General features: G+C 52.7%; 1 protein-coding gene across 4 annotated transcripts in view; it reads left to right on the forward strand.

The window, feature by feature from the left end:
- BCL11B (BCL11 transcription factor B) overlaps positions 1-18,953 on the forward strand; it is a 96,833-nt gene that overhangs the window by 74,842 nt on the left and 3,038 nt on the right. The gene's annotated exons all lie outside the window — the stretch shown is intronic.

The raw sequence follows: 18,953 nt of genomic DNA on the forward strand, positions 1-18,953 counted from the left end.
TTCAGCAGGTGTTGGTAGAGCACCTACTATGTGTCCAGACGGTGCCAAGTGATGAAGGGATTCCGGGATGGATGGAGAGAGGCTCCCACTCTGGAGGGATCTGTTTCCCTTGGGAGCGGAGTCGGGGCGCTTTACTGGGAAATGTATCTACATTTAGTTTGAGCGCCGCCGTAGTTGCCGGCCCCTGGATGGGTTTGAGCTGTGTGACCTCAGGCAGATTGCTTTATGTCTCTGAGCCTTGGATTCGCCATCTGAACCCGAGGCAATGACCCTAGTAGGAGTTATTAAACAAATGCTGAGATATGCAGGCTGTTGTATTTGGGGTCCCAGGGAAGGGTCCTGGGTCTCAGGGGTTGTGGGGTGGGCTGATGACAGGGTGCTGGGTGGCAAAGTGTAGGCCGTGGGCCTGCTGTTCGCCTTCTGGTCTCATCTGTGAAATGGGGGTGCTGGGGGAGACCCCACGAAGGAGGCGTGGGGAATATCAGGGGAGCCATTGGTGGCTTCTCTTTCTTTTCTTCAGAAGAAGCCCTGGGTCAGGGCGGACCAGCCCGTTGGTGCCTGGGGTGGGTTTGTCGAGGGGACTCAGAAACCCAGGTTAGGAACCAGGGCTTGGCTCACCGAACACACGTGTGACTTGGGAAGTCTTTTTTCCACTGGGCAGCCTCAGTTTCCCCATCCGGTACGTGGGGAGGGCTGGATGACCTGGCTGCTGCCTGCCTTAATTTTACACTTTGAGTCGCCTTAGACAGACATGAGTAAATCCTCAGACACAGGCTTCTCGTCCATGGACTGCAGTGAAAGCACATAACTTGTGGGACGAAATGAGGTCTTGCTGACCTGGTGCCCGTGGGTGCCCAGTGCCCCTCAGGGTCTGTCGGCTCCCGGGGGCTGCTGTCCCCGAGGGCATTCGGCCCCCTGGTTGAGAAGACTGGCCCGTGGTCTCTGCTCCCTCACTTCCTACAGGAGCTCGGGCCAGACACCTAAACCCTTTGAATCTCATTTTTCTTCCTGTAAGAGACAGAAATTTGCTTCCTCTTGGGGCCATTTCACAGATGAGGAACGTCACACTGGAGACGGATCCAGAGGAGTGGAGAAGTTTGCCCAGGGTCACCCAGCTAACACCCGCTGAGTCGGGGATGGAGCCGTGCCTCATGCATGGTTCAGGGCGCAGGGGCGGCGCTGGATGGAGTCCTGAGTGGCCCAGAGGGATGCCTCCGCGGTGGGATGTTTGTCCAGAAGCCCCAGCTTCTTGGCCGGCCAGGTGGAAGTGTGGGCCGTTCACTGACTGCTCCCTCAGCGGCTGGGGACGGTCTGGGGCTGGGAGCGTTTGCTCTGTGCTCGGGTTCAAAGGATGGAAGGCAGGTGACTGGCGTGGTGGCCCTGCCACCAGCCCTGAGTTTTCCGATGTTGCTTCTCCATTATTTTGGGAGATGGTGCGTGTGCAGGGACACACACGCTTCTCACAGGGTTCCCAAGGAAATGGGAACTCCTTGAATTTCCAGTTTGCTGTGGCACCATATTGGTTGGCAGAAACCATCAACGTCGGGCCCATAGAATGACAGGATTTCATCGGGGTGGCTGCAGGAAAAGCTGGGAGAAAAATTCCTTCGATTTGTCAGATTGCTTCTTGAACATGAGGTTAAAAGTCCATTTTCGATTTGGGGGTTTTTAAGAGAGATCCCTTTTGAAATTTGGCCAGAACGATCTGAAACAAAATGATCCCGGACTTCATTAAAAAGTGGTGACATCAAACTCTTTTCATGGTCCGGACTAGAGCTTCTGTTAATGGTGGAGTTTTATAAATATGTGTGTTTGGCTCTGGCTTCTTCACTCTGTTTCACTTATTATGTTAGAGTTGGGTTTAATCATTTATTTTATTTTTTAGAAGAGAAGCGTTTTTACAGAAAAGGGTGCTGAGAGGACTGGGGGGAGGTCAGCCCTCTGCAGCCGGAACCTGAGTTCTCCAGCATGTTGTACCAAGTTGATGGTTATTATTCCCCCCGAAAATAATGTCCTTTTTTACTTGTTTTTAACATTCTGCCCTTGGCATCTGTTCCAGGCATTGTGGAGGAACGTAGGCTGTGTTCTGACAATGGGTTAACGCAAGCACTTACTGAAAAGCATTCTCTACTTAATTACATTTCCTTCTTCTGGAAGCTATTTTAATTTTTTTTTTATAATCACATGTTAATTGTGTATTAGCGGGGCCTTTCTGATTAGTTGAAAACAGAGTGAAACCTTTGTAAACAACACAGAGAGAAAGAAGAGGGAATGTGTGAAGCAAGACAGTGGTGATGAGCCAGTTCCAAGAGGCCGAAATAAGTACATTTCTTGACGCCAGGGAGGGGAGGAAGTGGTACCTGGAAGTCCTTTTTCTGAGTGACAGCTCCCCTGATGGGGAGGGCGGGACCGCGGCTGCTGATCAGTGATGGTGAAGGGCGGGCTCACGGGTGCCACCTACTCATTCATTCACCCACTCATTCGTTCACTCACTCATTTATTCCTTCTCTCATTTAATCATTCACTTATTCATTCACTGACTCACTCATTCATTCACTCATTCACATTCTTACCCATGAATAGCTTCCTCTGTTGGGTGCCGGCCAGATGTAAGATTTGAGTTCACGCATTCACGTTCAGCCAAAGCTGCCAGGCAGGAGAATCGGATCTGTCAGGCCCAAGGGACTCAACCCCGATGAGGTTCTGAAGTGGCCGTGTCCCTTCCCATCCAGACCTCAGATGGTCCAGAGATAATCTGGTACCTGTGTGGGCAGTGGGAGGGAAGGAGGAGCCACCAGGGCTGGGTGTCTGTGAGTGTGTGTCCGTGTGTGTGTGTGTGTGTGTGTGTGTGTGTGAGAGGGTGCGTGTGTGAGCGTGTGTGTGTGCGTGTGTGAGAGTGTGTGTGACTTAGTGAGTGTGTGTGACTGTTAGTGTGTGTGTGTGTATGCGTGTGTGTGTGTGTGTGTGTGTGTGTGTGTGTGTGGTGGGGGTGAGGTGAAAGGTCGCCAGAACTCGCTGGCATTCTTTTATTTTCCACCTTTTAAAAGCTTTATTGAAAGCACCAGCCCCAGTTTACAATCCCTCTTGTGGCGAGAGGGGCCCCCCGAAAGCCCGTCTCTGTTCCCCATGTAAAGGGCTGGACTCGCAGGGGCTTTGCAGTTCCCAGGCTGTTATTAGGGAAGCGTGGCCCGGGCGCTTCAGATGAAAGTGCTACTGTGTGAGCGCCAGGTTCACCGTGCGCGATCCAAGGAAACGCTGCCAAGACAGCATTGTGAACAGGCGCCAAGCAAAACACACGCATTCCGTCCCGTGGAGCCAGCTCACTTCTGCAAGTAGAGGAAAAATTGACTTTCTGATTGGGAGTGTTTCTACAACTCAGAAGAATCACTCCAGTGATTGTTCTAAAAATATTCCGGAGGCAGCACGTTCTCCAAGGCTTCAGGATTCTGAGCGGTCCTTAATTGTACTTTTTATGTAATCTCTCCGGATCGTGTTTTTTTTTTTTTTTTTTAATGGACTTAAGCTTGCGTGGTCATCCTCTCTGCTCCCTCCTCCCCCTCCCCCAACGCGTCAGGATTGCTGCCTTGTTAAAGAGTGGTGTACGCAGCAGAAACTGTATTTTTATCTCTTTGACTTCAGGAAGTGTATTTGGGTTTTCATCTCCTGCAGCCGCTGTTGCAAGGCTCACGTCTGAGCAGCTGAATCTAGGGCAGCCCCTGACGTCCTGGCGTTGGTGGCCGAGCCGAGTTCTGGAGGGAGGCGTCCGTCAGGCGGACGGTTTTTTGGTGGCAGGCTGGGGGGATGGGGTGCTGGCACATCGAAAGACCCCTGCTCCCTCTGCCTGTTGAGGCTGGCATTCCCCTTTACGAGGCACAGAGCTCCCTAGGAGCCCCGGATATTTGCAGCTCCAGGCCGTTCTGGAATTCATATGATTTCTATAATGACGAAATTGACTGGGATTCCACAAGTCCGCTTACTGCCAAAAGTCAATGATGTGGGCCCCTCCTCCTTCTCTTCTCTGGTCTCAGAGTTTCTCTCCACCCTCTTTCTCCCCTCTTTCTCCTCCCCTTCCCACTCTCTGCCTTACCCGCGATTCCCACTTTCCCCTTGCAGTTGGCTTTGCCAGGTGCAGCTTCAGTGCTGCTGGGGAAGCCGGGGCGCGTCTAGCTTCGGATTGGCAGCCCCAGAGCTGCTGACCTTTGTAGGATGTTCGGCAGCATCCCTGCCTCTACCCACTAGATGCCAGTAACACCGCCACCCTCCTAATCGTGGCCATCAGAAATATCTCCAGACATTGCCAAAATCCCCGAGGGGGGCGAAATAGTCCTCAGTTGAGAACCACTGTTCTAGCTCTTTTTTCCAAACTGGCACTCGCTACAGCCAGGAAAAGGACTGGGGAATATTAGTATCTATTTTTAGGTTCACGAATCACCAAAAATAATAGGGTGGAATCAAAGGCCTTGGAAATGGAGAAAGAATTCCCACTGTTGAATTGTCCCCCCAAAGTGTATTTTAAGAAGTCCTGATCCTGGTTTGAGGGACGACTACGGTGGGTGGTGGATGCTGGGTGGTGAGCTGTTTGTCGCAGTGATACCTGCAGGATTTGGAATAGCCAGAGTCTGTACCTTCAAATAATCAAGCAATTTTCCTCTAGAAAAAATTTCCCAGCCTGAGCTTATGAGACAAACCTGCTAGAATTAGGTAACTGATAATCTTATTGGTAAGTGGACAATTCTGAGGAATTTCCTAGTGTCTCTGGCATCGTCCGCTAGGACCGTCTCAGTTTTGTTGCCTCTTTTTCCTTCCTCTCTCCCCGCCTGCCTCCTTGCTTCCCTTAGAGGTTGTTTCCCCCATGTTAGGAGTGGGACCAGGCCGGCTCATGGGCAGCAGCGGCCTCATTTGGATGGCATATGCTGTACCCATGTACAGGAATCCTGTTCTGTGGCCTTAAATGTTGACTAGTTAGTGGGGCATCCAATAGGGTCAGGTGCCAGGCGCCAGGTGCCAGGTTTCATTTCACCCATCAGCAGCCTATCTGTGAGAAATCTAGAATTGGGTGGTCAGCGGGTTGCGTGCTGGGCTTCTCTGGAATGCCATGTGGCCAAGTACGCATGTGACAGCGTTAGAGTGATTTCCTGGGCTCAGCCAAAACCCATGCTTCCGCCGGCTTCTTCCCGCCAGCTGGCCGCCCGAGCCAGCCTTGAGGTGCCCCGGCCATTTGGAATTCGTGGGACTCCACCTCCCCTGGGGCCTGAGCTCCTCAGCTTCAGATTCTCCAGTGCGAACCCGACAGGACATCCTGGGGGCCTCCTGGCTCCAGATGTACAGTCGGTTTGGGCTGCAGCTCCTCTGCCCCTCCCACCCCGCCTCCTCTGTCGCCAGCCAGCCTCCGCTTGCCCCTGCACATTTCCTCCCGCCCTTGGCGTTGCTGCTGCCTTCCTCTGCCCTTGTGGGGTGGGGGCGTGGGGCAGTGCTGTGACAACCCCGTGCAGGAGGCGCGTCTGGTCCAGCCCAGTGCATTGGTTGGGTCCAACCATCGGGCCACCCAGCCACATTGCTGGGGTTATTGGTGTTTGGAGAGAGGCTGAGTGGTGAGCCTTCACCCGTGTGTGTGTGTGTGTATGTGTGTGTGTACACACCCCTGCATGTGTGTGTGAACCTGTGTGCAGCCAGTGTGGGGGATGCTAGGTTTCTCTTTCCCATAACCTCCCGTGGCATTTGGTGCATCTCCGAACGCCCTGATTTTCTGATCATGCTGGGCAGCTCCGCTGTGCAGAGGGGCATCTGGGAACTTCGACACCGTGAGCCGTGGCTGGCGAGGATGACCATCTCCCCACCGCCCGCGGGCTGCAGGAAGCTGGCACCGTGGCAGAGGCAAAGCACCGCAGAAGTGCCGCAGGTTTTTCATATGGAAATGTGAAATAATGGGGTGATTAAATAGAGCTGTATATTAAAGTACATCTGACATTAGAATTACCATAATGTGCTGTAGCCTTAGGCTGAGTACTTTATTTGCCATCTGCGTCGGCCCAAAATCCCCCGGGGAAGCGCTAAAATATTCTGAATAAACTCAGCTCGAGTTCTTATTGAGAGTAAAATACCATTTGTGGCCCGTCGTATTGATTCGTCTTAATTGTGGTGCAGAAAAGAACATTCACTCGCTGGTGACTTTTGTGCTCGGTGACAGGCTGTCTGGAGTTACTGTAACATTGCAGTTGGTTAACCTGGATGGGGCCTTGCGGGCACCTCGGCTCCAGCCGGGATGCCAAGGTGCCAGCCCGGGCGCGCGGCACAGCTGGTGCTTCCTGCCAGCCCCCCTGCTCGCCTCCAGGGAGGGTGCTGGGGAGCAGGGCGCACACACGGGGGCCGAGGCCCCTCCCTACGCTTGGCTTCGGCTCTCCGGGTCCGGAAAGGTGGCCTACTGAAGGAGGCTGTCCTGGAGGGGCATGACTTCAGTCTCAGCTCTTGGTTGCAGGGAGGTACGAGACATATTTAAGAAAACAAAACTAAAAAAAGAAAAGAATCCACCCACCCAGGCAAAGTCAAGCTTGGGTGGTTACCGGTTCGTGGCAGTGGGGTCTGGTAACAGTCCCTGCAGCCCTTTTGTGGCGGGGGGGGGGGGGGGGGGGGGGAGTTACTGTAACATTGCAGTTGGTTAACCTGGATGGGGCCTTGCGGGCACCTCGGCTCCAGCCGGGATGCCAAGGTGCCAGCCCGGGCGCGCGGCACAGCTGGTGCTTCCTGCCAGCCCCCCTGCTCGCCTCCAGGGAGGGTGCTGGGGAGCAGGGCGCACACACGGGGGCCGAGGCCCCTCCCTACGCTTGGCTTCGGCTCTCCGGGTCCGGAAAGGTGGCCTACTGAAGGAGGCTGTCCTGGAGGGGCATGACTTCAGTCTCAGCTCTTGGTTGCAGGGAGGTACGAGACATATTTAAGAAAACAAAACTAAAAAAAGAAAAGAATCCACCCACCCAGGCAAAGTCAAGCTTGGGTGGTTACCGGTTCGTGGCAGTGGGGTCTGGTAACAGTCCCTGCAGCCCTTTTGTGGCGGGGGGGGGGGCATGTGGCGTGGAAGTGCTCGTGCGTTAAAGATAAATGACTCAGCGGTGGGAAGCACTTGGTGATCCAGACAGTGCCCCACCCCCCGTTCATAAGGTCCAGTTTTTATCCTATAATCGCCTATCATTATACACAACTTAAATATTCAGATATTCTCCACAAACCTTGGGCTAGCATGTTTTTATCACAAATTCCGAACAAGGGAATAGCCTTTCACTTCAGAGACAAATGAGACAAATTTACAGGTGCGCATCTGCTGTTTCCTTGTGTTTTATCAGTCCCAGCGGACCCTCACACTTTCGCTCTAACGCACGCCGCTCAGAACGATCTACGTAACATATTACTGCTTGTTTGTGGTGTGTGGCTATGGGTCCCCTCTGCGTTAGCTAACCCGTATAACTCGGCATCGAGGCTCTCCATAACGTCAGTTACCTCCTCGGAGCTAAACGTACACCCCATTAAAACGAGGTTTACTGCCCCGGCAATGCTTCTTGGGGTGGAAAGTGGAGACTTCCGTGGATTTAAGGAAAGGAAGGATGGAGGCCTGCCTCATGAAGGAAGTCGTGAATTACAGAGAAGGGAGACTTCCTGTGTCAGCCAGAATGTGTGTGTGAGATGTGCTTGGCGTGTGTACACGTGTGCACACCTGTGTACACACCGGCGCTCAAGCACCCAAGCAGCTCACTGCGTGATGGGTTTTGCCTGTTTATTTCTTAATTCACTCTTTATTTTATTAAGTGATAAGGATGGTTTGCTCTATGCCTCCTCTTCACGTTCTCTGCTAAATTCCCGTCCCCAGAATTCTAGAATCCTTTCAGAAAACCCTATATTGGGGGGGAGAGGGTTGGGGCAGTACATTCATCTCTCAGTCCACCAACACCCACTGGAAAAGTGTAGGTCCTTTTCAGAGAAGTCTACAGAAAGCAGATTTCAAGGGAGTCTGACGATGCATTCGTCTGTCTCGGGGAAGACATTATCCCCAACGCATGTGAGAGCCTAGTGTAAAGGGGAGGGGGACTGTATAAAGATGATCTTGAGGAGTGCGCTGTAGTTTCTCAAGAATGCTGTAAATGAGTTGCCACGTATAAAATCACTCTGCGTGTCTTGCCTCCGGCTCTTCCATCTGACTAGCGAACACCACGGCTCTCACCCTGCCCCGAGATGCCCCCTCCACAGTTAGAGGTGTTGCTTTGTTTCAGGGCTGGGTGGCTGTTTCCTGAGCCTGAACTGCACACCTGGTGTGACCACAGAATCGAGCAGTTGAAGTCAAGACTGTTTGGGGGAAATCTTGGGTGTATGGGGCCTGCAGCCGTAGTTCAGTTTTCATACTTCCCTGTTTCCCCAAGAGTCTGGACCACCCCATTCCTGAAGGCGGGCTTCTCAGCCGTGGGTGTTCAGATAAGAGGCTTTTGCTGGAATAATAGAACTTCTGCTGGAGACGGTGATTTAGAAGCCGCCTCGCTTCCTAAGCTCGTGGTCCTCGTAGATTGGACTTGAAGTTCCCTCTTCGTGTTTTCCACCCCCCAGTTTCATTTCTTTATACATAATGGTTTCTTAGTTTGGGAAGGGCAGGTCTGGCCTGCAACCAAACTCTCCGAGGGGTTTACCTCCATCCTTTCGTTGTCCTGAGATTTTGTTGTACTGAACAGTTCGTGATTCATATAGACCTTGAGTGTGGGCTTGAAAATCTTAATTTAAAAAAAAAAAAATCAAAGTTTTCATTGTGATGGGATTTGCAGCAATGGAATTTGGTCTCTCTCCAGTTCAGTTTCTTTGCGTGTTTTCAGAGCCTCCTCAGGTGGATCCCCCATCGCCTCTTCAGTTCCACATCCAGGTCCTCACCTCCACGAATCTTAAGATCCCACCTCCATGCTTTTGTGCCTGCAGTTTCCTCCGCTGGGCACACACTTTCTGCCCTTTCTCTGCACAATGGACTCATTTTTCCTTCTGAGCTGAGCTCCAGGGTGTCCTCCTGCGAGAAGTCTCCCCCGATCCTCCCAGGCCGTCAGTCTCTCCTCCTCTGGGCCCTGCACCGTGTGGCACACCCTTTCTTAGTGAACTAGTGGCCTGAGCCCTTACTGCATGTCTGTGGAGTCAAGAGCCTCTTGTCCTGGACCGCAGGCTCCACGAGGGCATCGCTCCTGAGCTCAGTGCGGGCCTGGCAGACGACACACGCTGCCTGCATGTGTAGAGTAAAGGTAGGAAGGGAGGAAGGAGCAAAGGAACAGATGTGTGGCCAAGAGCCTCTCCGCTTTTGCTCCAGTGGTTCGGTTTCTGGGTGCAGACGTAGTGTTGTGCAGACCTTGGGTGTTGTCCTGAGGGGCTTCCTGGCTTTTTAGGAGGAGAATGTGGACACCGAGGGCGGGGCATCTTCACATTGACGATTTAGCCCTGGGCTTGGAGGGTGAGTGTGGGTGAGTGAGGACAGCCCTGCACGGGAAACCTTGCAGAACGAGCAGGGGATGCATCGGATGGAAACATGCTTTGCACAGTTCTCCGCAGGTCCTTGCCTTTCTCATCGCCTCTCCCATCTCCCCGCCCCTGCCTGCTTCTGCAGCCAACAGAGCTGCCTTCTCTTTGGTGCCCCCCGAGGGTGCTCACACAGGGCTCTCCACCCCGAGTGCCTTCCCTGCTGGATCTGGGCCGGTGCCACTTTCCCTGTGTCTGGCTTGAACTCACCTCCACGCGGTGTTTCCTGGCTGCCTCTTCCCTGGATGCTCTGAGGTCACTCGGCAGATCCTGCTCTGCCTCAGAATCCTTTGTGTCCACAGCTTAACCCACCCCTGCTCCCCCCCCACCGACCCCCACCTGTGGCTGATCCCTCCAAGTAAGTAGGTCCTTGTTGTGGGTCCTAGCGTCTAGCACATGGTGACCGGATGGACGAGTGAATGAATGAACGGGAAAGGGATGTCCCTAGAACATTTGGGACAAGATTAGATTTCCTTGGCCTTAGTAACTTCCCAGGATGCTGCTTTTGCTCTGCTGGGGTTCTTGTGCCCCTGGCTGTCTAGGGGGATGCTGGGGCCTCAGTTTGAGGCTGCGGTGAAGCCTGAAGGCCCAGTCCTCCAGCCCGAGGTAACTCCGGGCATCGGAAGCACAAAGCTGACCTCTGCCGCATGGACGCTCTCAGGGTGAGTGGACCGCAGTGGGGTGAGGTTTCTTACTCGTGGGACCTCTCGATTCTCAGCCAAGCTCCACGTGGCATTTCCTGCACAGAGCCTCCAGCTTGCGGCACCGGCCAGCTCGCTGGTGTGCACAGGGGCAGGTGGAATGGTGTGCTGTGGCTGGTCCAGGGCCGGTTACGGCGGAGTTTGCAAGCCCGGTGGAGGGGCAGCCAGGTGTGTGTCAGACACGACCCAGGCCCTGGGCTCAGACCCAGCTATGAATCTGGGCTCTGCGACCCACAGGCTGTCTGACCCGGGGCCCGTCACTTAACTGTGATGAGACTGAGTTTCTCTTTTATATAAGATCTGGATTAGAGCCCACTTTCCAGAGTGGCTCTGAGCGCCCACAAGCCCACCTCTGGCACATGCAGTGGTATATGAGTCAAGCCCACCAGAGTCAAGGGCAGGTGATGCCAGTGTGGTGATCAGTGTCAGGCAGCATTCCCCCAAGGCTATGGGGATTCAGAGGGGGCTACGCTTGGGCTGTGTCTAAGAAGATGTTTTGCAGGGAGAGGAGGAAAGGCAGGTATTCCAGGCAGCTGAAACGGCAGGTGCAAGGAGGTGTGAGATGCACGGGCAAGGAGAGGACCAGGAGGGTGGGGGGCCAGCGCGTGAGTGGGCAGTGAGTCCAGCCGGATCCTGAAGGCTGAGAGCCTGGTGCTTCCTCCAGGCAGCAGCGGCCGTCAGGGCTGTGATTTGGGAGGATCGCTGGCCCGCTCGCCCACTCTGCCAGGGCGGCTTAGAGGTGGATGGGGGCGGTGGCGGAGCGTCTGGGTTCTTTGGAGTCACCTGGATCCCAGCATCCTCTGGTGGTTGGAACACAGCCAGCGGAGAGGCGTGGGCATGCTGGGCGGGGTCCTGCCCAGCGAGCCCTGGGAAGCGGGGTCGTGTTGAGTGCTGAGCTAGGCCCTGCTCCAGAGGCGGCCTTGCCTGGAGGGCAGACTGTGCAGCCTGGGAACGTTCACGCGGACCTGGGCAGACGCCCTTGTTCTGCCTGTGATGACTTTAGCCACGCTGACCACGGCGGAGCAAACAGACAGAACACAGCTAACACAGGCGCCGGCAATTCTGAAGCACGTGTGTGTTCGTCACCCGGCCGGTGGCCGGAGTTGCGGCAGTAGCAAAAGATCAGCTCAGCCCCGGTCCTCAGGGAGCTTGGAATCCAGACCAGATGATGAATTTTAAATAAATGACCCAAGGCCAGTCATGTGGCCTCCGGCAACTTACTTGCGGTCTCTGAGCCTCCTTTATTGCTCCTGTGTGGTCACGGGCAGAGAGTTATCATGAGACTACATGGGGTGATGCAGGTTCTAAACCCCAAAGTCAGCCAAGCCCTTGCGTGCTTTTCTCTCCCTGCACCTTGAGCTTGGTCCTAGCAGCACTCATACTTTTCATGAAATAACTGAGAGGGTTATTAGGTGCTCTCGTCTCCCCCTGGAATTCGAGAGCTGCATCCCCTGATACCAGCAGAATACCTAGTGGATAAAGGGTGCCCAGCTCCTACGTGTTTCAATGAATGAATGAAAGGCAAGTGTAGGCATTGCTCTCAGCAGGACACACCCTGCTACCTAGTCCACTCAGCTCTATCTATCTTGGTCCCCCCACTTAGTGGGCTTATGTGAGCTGGGATCCAGGGATGGCAAAAGAGTCAGACGCACACTCTATGTGGTGGTAAGGGCTGTGTCTGGAGCTCTGGGTTAAAGAGGATTCTGAGGCCTGGTGGGGGAGTGTGGGGATGGATTGGCAATGTCTGCCACGGGCATTGGCGGAGGGGCATTGGCTGTGTTAGACTGAGGCTGGCTCAGCTCTTCATCACCAGGGAGACCATTTAGTAGTAGCAGTGCTACTACTGTCACCCCACCAGAACCAACACCCGACAAAGGGCATCTATTACTTATCCATGAGGTAATTGGCCTGACTTCACCAAGTTGTTGCGATTCTAGCCGAGAACAACACGTCTCCACATTTCACTAGCATGTGGCTGGAACGAAAGGTAAGATCCCGAGGCACACACAACTGCCCTGTCTCCTACCCTGGGGTCCCTTGTCTTGGGAGGGGCCCAGGTCTGCACCCTTTCCTCTTTTTTTTTTTTTTTTTTTTGGGGGCCCGGGAGCCTCTCACTGTTGTGGCCTCTCCCGTTGCGGAGCACAGGCTCCGGACGCGCAGGCTCAGCGGCCACGGCTCACGGGCCCAGCCGCTCCGTGGCATGTGGGATCTTCCTGGACCGGGGCACGAACCCGTGTCCCCTGCGTCGGCAGGCGGACTCTCAACCACTGTGCCACCAGGTCTGCACCCTTTCCTCTTTTGAGTAAGCTTTTATCTAGAGCACAGCTGTCTGTGTGGCTCTGGGCTGACCACCTTACCTCTTCCAGTCTTCAGTTTCCTCATCTGTGAAATGGTGCTGATGACAGTTCTTGACCTTGGGAGTTGTGAGGACAGTTCTCCTTAGCTGCAGGCAGCTCATGTAAGGGTTTAATAATGGTTTCTTGTTACTGCTGTTATTATTCCCTTAGCTCCACCTTCTCTCTTGGAGAGGCTGAGGTTTTGTTTGATAGGATGCTTTGAGAACAAGCAGGGGTGCTTATAGATTTCATAGGTGACTGTGCTCGGAAATGATATGAACACGAAACTCACAGAGTTCCCCAAGGAAACCAAATGACATTTTCTTTCTGGGATCATGAAAGGGAAGACGGTCTTTAAACTAATAAGGGGTCTACACGTCTAGAGATAATAGTGACAATAATTATTAACATTTTGGCACTGAGGAGATGGCATTGCTAGTGGGCATAGATTCTGGAGGAGGATTGGGTGGTCGGCCAATGAATCCAGCCCTCTCCTTGGGCACTGGGTACCCTAAAATCCAGAGAGGGGAAGGGGCCTGCCACAGGGAGACCCTGGATCTAACAGCCTGCCCCAGAATCTGGCTGCCGGTGTCTCATGACCCCTTCACCAGGTCCTGAGTGGCGCGTTGCCCTGTAGGCTCACCTGCTCTCTTAAACATCTCCACTCCAGGGACAAGGCCCGTGGTGGACCCGACTGGGCTCCATCAAAGGGTAATCGATGCCCTTCACTGGGAGGACACACACAGTGTGACAGGAGGACCTTTTCATTGTGAAACAGGCCCTGACAAGTGTAAAGAGAACGATCTCAGGTGGTGCTGGGGGGTGCAGCTGGGATGGAGCCAGGGTTCTGGAAGCCTGAGCAGGGACATGGCCCTCCCCTTGCTGGCTGGGGGACTCTGCCTCTCTGAGCTGTAGCACCATCACGTGCCAGCAGGGAGGTGGTCCTTGCCTGGCCTCCCTCAGCGGTCATGTGAGTGACGAAGAAATGCGCTAATGGCTGTGAAAATGCCAAACCAACTGTCAAGTGCTTTGCAAACTGTAGAGGGCCACGTGAAGCCAAGACCCAGTTCTTTCTTCAGTGTCCCAAGTGTCAGGACTCTCATTTTTGCCTCCAGCTTTGGGAGGAGAAAGGCCCTGGCTGGTAATCACCCCAGGCCCTGCTTGAGCTGGGAGGTGGTGTCTGCTTGTGGCTTTTGAGCAGCCGTGAACCACTAAATCCCCTGCAGGCAGGAATACCCTTCTACTGGGTATCACTTGGCTTTAGGAGAGCCCTCTTAAATTATTGCTCTCAATTATGGCCTTTTTATTGAATAATAACTCAATTAAAGGTGTGCTTTTTATTGAACATCCCTGATACCTTTATTGGTATTATTAGAGTAACCAGCATAATAAGGAAGAACAATTATTTAAATGCTCATTAAAAAAATAAAAAAACAACTCCTACTAGCAGAGGTGGGGAGGCGGTAGCACCTCCTTGCAGGAGGCCAGTTGTGTGTTGGTTCCCAAGAGTCACAATAAAAAATGACGTTTCCTCAACGTTTGCAAGTTTCTACTACCCTGGAACCTCTAATGCATTAGGCAGGCTGCATTAAAATTCCTCCAGGGGAGAGGGTGTGGAGAAAAGGGAACCCTCTTGCACTGCTGGTGGGAATGCAATCCCACTCCTGGGCACATACCCTTAGAAAACCATAATTCAAAAAGAGTCACGTACCACAATGTTCACTGCAGCTCTATTTACAATAGCCAGGTCATGGAAGCAACCTAAGCATCCCTCGACAGATGAATGGATAAAGAAGATGTGGCACATGTATACAATGGAATATTACTCAGCCATAAAAAGAAATGAAATTGAGTTATTTGTAGTGAGGTGGATGGACCCAGAGACTGTCACACAGAGTGAAGTAAGTCAGAAAGAGAAAAACAAATACCGTATGCTAACATATATATGGAATCTAAAAAAAAAAGAAAGTTTCTGAAGAACCTAGGAGCAGGAGAGGAATAAAGATGCAGACGTAGAGAACGGACTTGAGGACACAGGGAGGGGGAAGGGTAAGCTGGGACGAAGTGAGAGAGTGGTGTGGACATATATACAGTACCAAATGTAAAATAGACAGCTAGTGGGAAGCAGCCGCATAGCACAGGGAGATCAGCTCGGTGCTTTGTGACCACCTAGAGGGGTGGGATAGGGAGGGTGGGAGGGAGGGAGACGCAAGAGGGAGGGGATATGGGGATATATGTATATGTATAGCTGATTCACTTTGTTATATAGCAGAAACTAACACAGCATTGTAAAGCAATTATACTCCAATAAAGATGTTAAAAAAGAAAAAAAGAAAAGAAAATTCCTCCAGGGTTTTATTACTGCCAGAGTTAGACTGAAAGGCATCCCTGAAACATCCACTGCCAGGTACAAGATGGATAATAAAAAACAAAACATGCGAAGCCCAACCATAACATGTGCGTAGTGATGTGTGAATTTTGTAGGGTGTGTCCACATGCGCGATCTCATTTGCTCCCCTGGCCCTCTTTGGAAGCAGATATGTTATTCCCACTCGACTGATGAGGAAACAGAGGCTCAGAGAGGTTAAGTGACTTGATCAACATCACTCTGCTGGGAATGTCAAGGCAGAGGTATGAACTCGCGCTGCTGTCCAGGGTTCTCTTCAACAGAGATCACAGGGAGGGTTTTGAATTTGAGAAAAACACAGGGCCTCCCTTGAAAGCCAGGAGAGCAAAAGAAGACCCAGTGTGGGTTTCTGCCAATGGATACCAAAAATGTCTGAGGAAGGAAGCAAGCAAACAAGACATGGGCCCTGGGTTCTGAGCTGCCAAGCCTGATGTAGTGATCCAAATGCAGCTGACGTTTCTAGGCCTGTAGGCCAGGTTTGGCGTCGCTGGGTAAGTCGCTTCAAAATAACCTAGGCGTCGGGCTTCCCTGGTGGCGCAGTAGTTGGGAGTCCGCCTGCCGATGCAGGGGACACGGGTTCGTGCCCTGGTCCGGGAAGATCCCACATGCTGCAGAGCGGCTGGGCCCGTGAGCCATGGCCGCTGAGCCTGCGCGTCTGGAGCCTGTGCTCTGCAGCGGGAGAGGCCACAACAGTGAGGGGCCCGCATACCGCAAAAAAATAAAATAAAATAAAAATAAAAATAACCTAGGCGTCGACCTCTCAGTTGGGACGTCGGCAGCCACAGTGGCAGCGTGTCGGGACATGGACCCTGTCTGGGCCACCAGCAAAGTCGGTGAGCTTCCAGCTCACCTCTGGGCAGGTGGCCCTGAGCTCCAGGAGGGGGGACAGCCCTGAGTCCGAAGCAGCCCTCTCACCGAGGGTCTTCCGCTGCATTTAAAAATGAGCCATTGGTGACTGTGTGTGTTGGGGCTTTAAAATATTTAGTGAGTTTTTGAACAGAAAAATGTTCCGAGCGGCTCTTCAAAGGCTTCCTGACATTGTTCAGTTCTCAAAAGTGAGCAGCCCCAGTGCTCAAGGCTACTTCTAGGTAAGAGATAACCATGAGTGGTAATATGGAAATGAACATTCTATTTCAAAAAGAAAGTTACGAAGGAGAGTGGAAAGTGCATCGTCTAGGGAGGGCCTTTGAGGGCTGGGAGATCTTTAAAACATCGGAAGCGGTCAGATCCTGGGAAAACGGCACCTGCAGTGAATCTTGCCATGGTGTGGAGAGAAGTGTGGGAGCGAGATGGGTTCAGGGGTGCGGGAAAAGAGCTTACCCTGGCTTGACGAGGGACCCTGGAATCCTATTGAAGGGATACACACAGAGCTTTTCTCCCCCTGATGGTGAATTCCGGACAGTTAACTTCCTCCCGGTTGCTCCAAGTTAGAGTTTTCGCAGTGTCTTTTGCTCTTTGTTTTTTTTTTTTTTCTTTGTTTTTTTTTTTGAACAAAAAGTGGAAACATCTGAACTCTTTAGAACATGCAGCTACATGCTACTCAGCAGCTGCCGTTTGAGTTAAAAATATATATTTAATTGGCCATTTCTTTCCTGGCCTGCCTAAGAGTTTTGCATTGTCTTCTGATACCCACATTCCTCACGGGCAGTAGAACTTTCTAGAAAATGTGTAGCCATCAGAAGAAGAAACAGGAAGTGCTCTGGAGAGACCCAAGGAAATGAAGATGATGAAAAAAGAGATTGGGGGAAGGGAGGTGGCCCGTCGTCTTAAAAACATGAGGAACCAGAGCAGCTGTGTGCAGTAGCTTGGTTAATGAGAGTGGCTGGAGCGGAGGGGAAGGGTACAGAGTGTGCTTTTTTTTTTTTTTTTTTCTGTACGCGGGCCTCAAACTGTTGTGGCCTCTCCTCTGTTGCGGAGCACAGGCTCCGGATGCGCAGGCTCAGCGGCCATGGCTCACGGGCCCAGCTGCTCCGCGGCATGTGGGATCTTCCCGGACCGGGGCACGAACCCGTGTCCCCTGCATCGGCAGGAAGACCCTCAACCACTGTGCCACCAGGGAAGCCCCAGAGTGTGCTTTAATTGGAAGATCTATGACCTTGTGGGAGGTGGTGCTTCATTTGTGTTATTGGCTCCTGTGTCAGAAAGGGACTTTTCCTTTATCGTCTTATTTATTACTTATTTATTCTGCCTAGCTCCAGAAAAGGATTTGCAGAGGACTCTAAATATCACGGCTTCTGGCCAGCTTTCCCATGAGGCTGTCTGAGGTGAAGAGTTCTGTTCCCCACACGCGTTAACTAATAAGCCAGGACAGGAGATGAAGCTGGCGCTCTCTGCAATAGCGGGGTGGCACACAGGAGGGGATGGGGTGTCCGTGTGGCCTGACCGCTCCCGCAGCAAGGACCATGGCCGCCCAGGGCCTTGGGAAGGAAAGGCCCTGTTTCCAGGTGGGGAAATTCTCCCCAGGGGCTCCAGCATGGGGAACTGAATTACACAGACATACTGGGAGGAGGAAGTTAGCCAGATACCCTGGAGAAAGAAAATTGCCTCAGAAGTTCTCCTGGAGCTGTGTTTAAAAGTGAGGTGAACCTGACCTTCGGAATTCTTTTTTCCTTTTTGTCCTCCCTGCCCCCCACACCCCTCTTGGTCTCCTCACTACCAAACACAGAGACACATGTCCTATTGCACACGAGCGTGCAGTGATGCCCGTAGACCACCAGACCTGGAAGGCAGGTCTTGGTTTCCAATGGTGGGTGATCTGGCCCAGTTGCTTCTGTGTCTGGGAGAATCTTCACCCTGCCCCCCTGCCCCCTGGACAGACTGCACACACTGCATGGCTCAGGGAGGTCCAGGCCCCTTGGACCTTGGACCTTGGGAGAGGTCAAGTTTAACCTGTATGGAACTTGGGACGTTTAGTCCCAGAGCCACTTGGATTTTACTGCTAAGGGTGAAGCCCCCGAGAAACATAATTTGTGGCTGGAAAACCAAAACAATACATCTCTGTACGGGATTTCAGAAGTCCTTAATCTTCCAGGGAGTGGCTGAGATGGGGATTGTCTGCTCCAGCCCGCCCCGTGTACTCCCCCTTCCCCTTCCTGATACAGGGTGTGGAAATTAACATGCACATTTGGCTCCACCAGGGAGCTTGCCGCTACCGTGCTTTATCAGCGTTAAAATCTTCCAGGTACAAGAAAGTTTGAAAAAACAAAAAGGGGTATTTCAAGATCTCAGCTGTGATGTCGTGTTCCCTTTTCCTTTCCCGGCCAGTGAGCAAATCTGATGTTGGGAGGCAGGACCCGCCCACACCTGTCCTGTTCACGTGAAGCATGAGGAGAAGAGGTTCGGGCTGGAGAAGGAGCCAGTTTCACCCGCAGGTTGAGGACGTTGGCCACAAAAGAGGTTCTGGTTGGAAGGTCCAGACTCCATTTTGTGATGACCCTAATGATGGACAAAGACAGGGACGTTTTGGCTCCATGCCTCCAGCGTCCACTAAGACTGGCTCCCGATGTCACCAGAACCAGTTTGTAACAAATCCACACTTGCCACCATTAATCCTGACCGTCCTGTCAGATGTGACATTCTTTCACTCAGTGTTTCTGGCAAAGGACCTCACCCCTCCCCCTCCCCAGGGGTCTCTGGAGGCCAGATTCCACACTGTGGTTAGGGGTGTGTGTGTGTGTGTGTGTGTGTGTGTGTGTGTGTGGCCAGGAGGGCAATGGTGGGGGGCAGCTGTCACCCAGTAGTGATGTTCATGACATGCTGAATCCTTCTGTTCCTACGCATCCGTGTTTAAATCTGAAAGTGCTTTCTGCACGGACCCTGGTGTGTGAAACCCTGGGATTTCCTGTAGTTAAAATCCCAAGTGATGCAGAGGTATCAGCTGTTTCTCTTAAAATGTTTGCAAGGCGGGGCTTCCCTGGTGGCCCAGTGGTTGAGAGTCCGCCTGCCGATGCAGGGGACGCGGGTTCGTGCCCTGGTCCGGGAGGA

Source organism: Lipotes vexillifer, unplaced genomic scaffold (genome assembly GCF_000442215.2).
Source record: "Lipotes vexillifer unplaced genomic scaffold, Lipotes_vexillifer_v1.1 scaffold584, whole genome shotgun sequence".
In the NCBI taxonomy this organism is placed as follows: domain Eukaryota; kingdom Metazoa; phylum Chordata; class Mammalia; order Artiodactyla; family Lipotidae; genus Lipotes; species Lipotes vexillifer.